Raw genomic sequence first — 8050 nt, 5'->3', positions numbered from 1 at the left:
GTTTTAATGAAGTGTGTTTGTTTTAATTGAATTGGGTTGGAAATAAAAATAAAAAATGAAATTGAATGAATAGTAATTTAAGGAACGGATAAGAAACGGAGGGTTGCAGGTTTCGTTCCTTAGTTAAGGAATGGAGTAAAAAAGTACAGTGGGGCCCGCAAATAGTAGTTTAAGGAACGGTTTAGGAATGGTGGGGGAATAGCATTGTGGATGGCCTAAGTCAATATTTTTGCATGGAAAGTGTAAGGCATGTTAAAATGTGAAAATTTAAGGTAAATGTGGAAGGAACATCACCCTATCTAAAGCCATTTATGAAATATCAATGGCCAAAAATTATAGACAGGTCACATCCTAATTACAAAAAGAAAACATCTCCAAAATCCTCTTGCCCCATCACTATCTCCAAAGTTTGATAAAATCATTTTTTACATAATCTCCTCGTTGCACGATCGATTTAATTACTTATTCATGTATTGTTTGTTTAATTAATTTGTTTCCTCGTATACAAAAAAACATACCATATGAATTTTCCTGTTTAGCATCCAATTAGCTTGTGATTAATCAATCACCATCTTTTTATAGGAAATATTGCATGTGTTCGCCAAATTTCTTTCCCATATTCGATGGTCCCAGTTTTAATTTCCACTCCTTCCATTCCATAAAAATAGGTCATTTAGGCTTGGTACAAGTTTTAATCTATAATTAAGAAGGAAAAAAAGTAGTTGAAATCGTGTAAAGTAAATGGTGGAGTTCATAAATAATAAAATAAAAAAGAGATAAACGTTGTCATAAATAGATATGGACTATTTCAAAAAAGGGTGATGATTTAGAGACATAATGTCTCCAAGCCATAATACCCTTATGTCACTTTGCCATAAGCCAAATTATTATATAGACTAATATACCCTTATTATAAATTATAAAAGGCAAGGCAATTCATTTGCTATATCATTTATCTAAGTAATCAATCAAATTCATATCAAAAGTAAACTCACCATATTACACTCTTTTATCAAAATATACTCAATCATCTAAATATACTAATCAAAACTAACGAGATTGAACAATTGCATAAATCTCAAATATATTAATTTCTCAACCAAAACTAATGAGATTGAACAATTGCATAAATCTCAAATATATTAAATTCTCACTCCATAAATCATAAAAATGACTACATGCATATACATATTTAATTTCTTAGTATTATCATCCAACGAAATACTAATAATCATTCGAATTAAATTATTTTATTAGTATTAAATAATTACTAAAATTCTAAGTCATAAAAATGACTACATGTGTATACACACTTAATTTTTAATTGTTATCATCCAACGAAATAGTAATAATTATTCACATCAAATTATTTTCTTAGTGGTATTAAATAATTATTAAAATTCTAAGTCGTAAAAATGACTACATAAACATACATACTTAATTTCTTAGTCTTAGTAATAGTCATTCGCATCAAATTATACTATTAGTATTAAATAATTATTAATATTCTAAGTCTTAAAAATGACGACATGCACATACATACTTAATTTCTTAGTATTATCGTCCAACGGAATAGTTATAGTCATTCGCATCAAATTATTTTATTAGTACTCCATTAAATAATTATTTTTTAAATAAAGTATTAAATAATTATTTAAATTCTAAGTTATAAAAACAACTACCATGTACATACACTTCATTTTTAATTGTTATCATCTAACGAAATAATAATAGTCATTCGTATCAAATTATTTTATTAGTTGTACTATAAAATAACTATTAAAATTCTTAGTCATAAAAATGACTACATGCATATACATACTTAATTTCTTAGTGTTATCGTCCAACGAAATAGTAATAGTCATTCACATCTAATTATTTTATTAGTACTAAATAATTATTAAAATTCTAATTCATAAAAATGACTACATGCATATACATACTTAATTGCTTAGTGTTATTGCCCAATGTAATAGTAATAATCATTCGCATCTAATTATTTTATTAGTATTAAATAATTATTAAAATTCCAAGTCATAAAAATGACTACATGTGTATATACACTTGATTTCTAATTGTTATCATCCAAAGAAATAGTATATTATTCGCATCAAATTATTTTATTTGTAGTATTAAATAATTATTAAAATTCTGAATCATAAATATAACTATATATATATGTATATATATATATATAGGGATGTGATCATATGATAACCCATATTTATGGTGATAACCTAATAATCTATCGTTCTATGGACGAAATATATCATTTTATAAAACAGAATAGCATTTTATGGATTAAAAGTATCATTTTATAAAACAGAATATCATTTTATGGATTAAAAGTATCATTTTATGCAAGTATCATTTTATGCATGCTGAAAAAATATCATTTTATAGTGTATAAATATCAATTTTAGTAAAAATGATATTTTTGACCCATAAAATGATAGGTTATTAGGTTATCACCATAAATATGGTTATCATTTTAACGCACTCATATATATATATATATATTCTTATTTTCTTAGTGTTATTATGCAAGCGAAATAGTAATAGTCATTCACATCCAATGAAAGTAAGAGTTGTGAATAAAAAAAAAGAAATTTCTTTATTGTTAAACATGACTATTAATTTTCTAATAGTTAAAAAAAATATTTTTTTGACACCATGCAAGAATTTAATTTCAGTATACAAATTCAAATCGTTGTTCCCTAACATTTTGTCCATTAATAAAATAAAAGATGTATAAATTTCAAATCTTAATTTTGATGCTCTAAGAACTCATGCAATTAAATTGATTTGTTACTTTTATAAATATAAATTCCAGATTCAACAATGTTTAGTAAAAATAAAATTAAGACCGAGTATTAAATCTATTACCTATAAGTTTAGAATTTAAAAAATATTGTATAAAGTATTATTTAAATAAAGGTTAATTCATTATATTAAATTAAATTTAAATAAACTAATATTACGTGATTGAAGTTAGAAAGAATAATTCAATATTTAGAATTATTGGAGTAATTAAAATTTGGAAATTTATGTACACTTACAAAACAAAAAATAGAATTAAAGTCAATACTTTTGTTTGAAGAAATATCTACTGCAAATCTGCAATTGGGATGGAATTTGGAACGTTTTGGTAGGGATGAGAGATTGGTGAGAAGATTTGAGTATATATTTGCTTAAATCAAGCCATCCATATAAATACACACAACTTTCCTAACCAAGTAATTATTAAATATAAATAAATGTTTTTATATGCATAAGGGTAGTATGGTATATGTACAAAACATATATTTAAATAAAAACATAAAACAATCTAAAATGACTACTTTAACCTCATTATGTCTTAGACATTATGTCTCCAAAACATTTTTCTTCAAAAAAAAAGAAATATTGACAATTTCTATAAGACAAATGGAGTATATAAATTGCAGATATATTGATAGATAGATAATAATTGCTCCCTAATCAGACCCATTCCTATCCACATTTTCTTCAATAATTTACAATATCTAAAAAGATGATATATCTATTTTCATCTTTTGGAACTTTGTGCGCCAGTCGAAATCATACAAGAAAAACAAGAGATCGTTTTTCGCATTGGGAAATATATAAATCTGCGAATTAATCTTTTTAATGCCCTTTTGAGAAAACAAAGAACAACTAAAAAGAAAGTGACACTCATTTGAGTTCACTTTTGGAGTTATTATAATAACATGAGGTTGTACGTATATGCTGGTCAAATAAATATAACAATACCATCAAGAGAAGTAAAATCATTATAAGTTTTACGAGTTACTCTTATCACTAATTGATTTTAGGATGAAATTTTATAGGTTTTTATAATATTAGAGTGGGTCATCGACTAAGGGCTAAGTTATTTGATCCAACAATATATTTACACTTTAAATTTGAATCAATTCAATAGAGGACATGTCCAATTCCGATAAAAACCACCTCTTCGTTGAATTCGTTTATATGAATTCATTGTTGAAAATGGTATACTAAAGAGTAACCCGAAGAAGAACTAGCGTGGACGGCATGGAGAAGAACAAAAAATGGTGTATAAAACATTTAGTTTATGGTTAATTACAAAAGTACTTAACCCGTTCACAAAAAGTAATTATATTTTTCTATTTCATCCATTAGTAGCTATTCATAATAACTTAATCATTAAAATGAGTTTTCTCATTTTTTAATAAAAATACTTATTTTTAGATCCACCGTTTATGTTATACTCCCTCCGTCCCGCACTACTCGCACGTTTCATTTTCGGCACGGAGATTAAGGAATGAGTGTATAGCAAAGTCAAATATTACGGCTGTAGGTGAAAATTTATACTAAAAATGGAAATAGTGCAAATAACTTGGGACGCCCAGAAAGGAAATAAGTGCAAGTAGTCCGTGACGGAGGGAGTATTTTTTATTTTTCTAATTTTCTAGTAAAACGTGTAATATCTAATAGTAGAATTATTTTTCATGAAAGGAAAAGTTAATAAAATGATAGTACTAAATTGGAGTAGAATGAGAGATTTATTTACTTCTCCATTATTTTTGGTGATTCTCATGGACAAAAGTAGTAATCATTCCTAAAATGATAGAGAGAAAAGTTTAATTAATTAAGTGACATGACTATTGCATTTGAAATTCATGGGGTACTTCAATGTCAACATCAGCAAAATCTTTTTTTAGACAAACAAAATCGAATTAATATGTCGGTAATTCTTAAATAATTTAAATTAAGTGACGTTCAGTATAAGAGCATCCACAGCGACGGACGTTCGCCATTAGGCGAGCGAACGGCGGATGCGGACGTCGCTTGCGGACACCGGAGTTCCGTGGATTTCCGACGAGGTCCGTCGTGACATCCGCCATTACGGGTTTCCGACGGACGTGCCGGCGGACGTCCCGATTTTTAATTAAAAAAAAACCTCTATATATACGGCTCGTTGAACTTCATTTCATTCGCACCACTTATTTTAACGAGTTTCTCTCTCTCTACGTTTCTTTTAGTATATCAAAAATGGCTAATGGTAGTGGTAGTGGTGCGGGTCCTGATGACGTACGCCAGCGAATTAAAGAAGAGTTGCTGGCCATTACGTCCAGGGAGATAAATCGCTTGATACAAGCCGTCTTGCAGAAGCCGGCGGTACCTCGACCCATCCATCGTCGAGCTATAGTACCCGGGACCACATCGCTGCACATCGTCGGTTGTATGAGGACTACTTCGCTCCAGAGCCGCGGTTTGGGGAGAACATGTTCCGGCGACGTTTTAGGATGCATCGTCCGCTATTTCTGCGTAACGTGGGCGCTTTAGAGCGTCGATACGAGTATTTCAGGATGAGGGAGGATGCGGTTGGTAAACCCGGCCACACGCTCATACAGAAGTGCACTGCCACAATCAGGCAGCTGGCATACGGAGGTGCGACCGACATGTTCGATGAGTACCTCCACATCGGCGAGACGACTGCCCGCGAATGTTATTTTTGTGAGGGCGTTAGGGAGATATTCGAGGATAGGTATCTTCGGAAGCCTACCCCCGAAGATTACCAGGCTCTGATGGATATGCACGGGAGTCAGCACGGGTTTCCGGGAATGTTGGGCAGCATAGATTGTATGCATTGAGAGTGGAAGAACTGCCCCGTCGCCTGGAAAGGGGTGTACACAATGGCGGATCCAGGAATTGTATATCGTGGGGCGAAAAATATAAATAAGGAGTATTAAAATAAATACTCTCTCCATCCCAAGTCCTAGTTTATCATTTTTGGGTGTTTCGCCAGCTGAAAATTGTAATAGGCTTCATATTCCACTAACTTTTTTACACTCACATTTTATAATATAAAAATAATATAAAAGTAACTCATATTTCACTATCTTATTTTCACCAACTTTCTTTTACATTTTTCAAAATCCGTGTCGAGCTCAATGAGACTCCTAAAGTGGGACGGATGGAGTAATTTGATATGCATTATTTTTTTTTATTCTGGAAATAACACAATTTTTTCTATAACATAAAAAAATATAGAAAATTGAATTTTTTAAAAAATAATTCTTATATAATAAAGTTGAAATGTTAAATTATATAAAAAAATTATAAAAAAATAAGAAATATCACTAATCACTATATAGGAGTAGTATTATTATTAAAGTATGTTTTTTAATTTAAATAAATTAATGTGTTGAAATATCAATATAGTATTTTATACAAAATTGACTAATTGTAAAAATTGTTTAAAAAGTTAGGCCAAAATAGATATCATTACATTTTTGCTTGATATATTTTGAAATAATACAAATATGGAAATAAAATTTCAAACGTTATTTTAAAATTAAACTCTAGATAATTAGAATAGAAATGTGTCAATTTTTTACGGAGCCACCTATTCTTTTCTATGTAATTCATATAGGAATAAAAGTAATACTTACTACTAAGTGGAGAAGACTTCTATCTACCAACTAACCCACTCTCATCACCACAACATACCCGTATCTCTTCTTCAAAACAAATTTGAAAAGGCCTCTCTTCCTCTCTCACCTTCTCGGTTGCCACCTCCATTCCATTCCTGCGCGATGCCGCTGTCAGATCTTAGACGCTGCGTGGGGTAAAGCTGTAAAGGGGCTGAGGAACGGGCGCCGTAGGGTCGAAGGCAAACTTTCCGGCAGCAGTCCGGGGGCGATGGTGGGGTCGGCCGACCCCACTCGACCCCACCTGGATCCGCCGCTGGGTGTACACTACCGGTTTCGAGGGCAAGAATCCCACGATGATCCTTGAAGCGGTAGCTGACTACCGGCTGTGGATTTGACATGCGTATTTTGGAGTAGCCGGTCGAACAACGACATCAACGTCCTCCAGTCGTCGCCCCTTTTCAACGAGCAGTGCATGGGCGTTGGTCCGGCCGTCAGTTTCGTCGCCAACGGCAACGGCAACCGATCGAGTCCGTGCATTTGCCGACATGCGCCAACGACAAGCATATATTCGACTCCGGAACGATATAATTGAAGAGCTATGGACGCGGAGAGGTCGTCATTGATATTTATAATGTAATTTATTTAATATATTTTTTTTGTTGAAATGTACTTTTTTATTTTTTTATTTAATTAAATTATCATTTCACTTTCTCCGTCCGTATTCGTGTCGAAATTTTAATTCCATAAATTGTTTAATTTGGTGAATTTGTGAATTTTTATTATTGTGGAAGTCCGTCGGGATGTCCTTGGGGATGTCCGCCATTGTACAGTGGGATGTCCTTATGACGTGGCAGTGCAGTGAGAAGTCCTTGACGTGGCAGGAAGTGTTTTTGGGAAGTCCGTCAGGATGTCCGCCGGGACATCCGTCTCACTGTGGATGCTCCGCATCAAAGTAGCAATTAAATACTTCTGTAGACTATACAACATAGTTCAGTCATTTAGGTAAACATATATATTAAGTTATTCATTCTTTCACTTTAATTTTACATGCCTCCATGACTCTATATATATAGTTAAAATTAGTATTTCAATATCTATAATTTTCTGCAGTATTTATTGGATTATTGCTACTCTCCAAATAATATCGAGTTATATATAAATTATATTTTGCTCTGCAGTTAAAAATCGCTACTATATCATTACCATTTATCACCCGTATGCATAATTACAAGACTTTGTAATTAATTTACTATCCTGTAAAATGTGGTTTACCAATTATAAAAATATTTACTCATACTTTTTAATTCTACCCAATAATGATGAACAAGCTATGCAGATATATGATTTTACTTCAACCAATAAATCTTTTGGCAACACTAATCAATTTTTATAAATATTTAATAACTTGACTAAATGTAGATTATGCATGTCATTTAAATTTTAAATTAACTGTTGAGAGTCCCTTCATATTGGAAATCAAAATGTAGAAATATACTATGGAATATTTACCATGCTTCTTTATTTTTCCATCTAGCACACGCTTTTGTGGTACCATTTTATTAATTGATAAATTCTCTTAATTGAAGTCAATTGGTATGCTAGCTTCGTCACAGTATAAAAGATATGATAAG

The sequence above is a fragment of the Salvia splendens genome, chromosome 18, assembly GCF_004379255.2.
Source record: "Salvia splendens isolate huo1 chromosome 18, SspV2, whole genome shotgun sequence".
In the NCBI taxonomy this organism is placed as follows: Eukaryota; Viridiplantae; Streptophyta; class Magnoliopsida; order Lamiales; family Lamiaceae; genus Salvia; species Salvia splendens.
Note: the sequence above shows the minus strand (reverse complement) of the source record.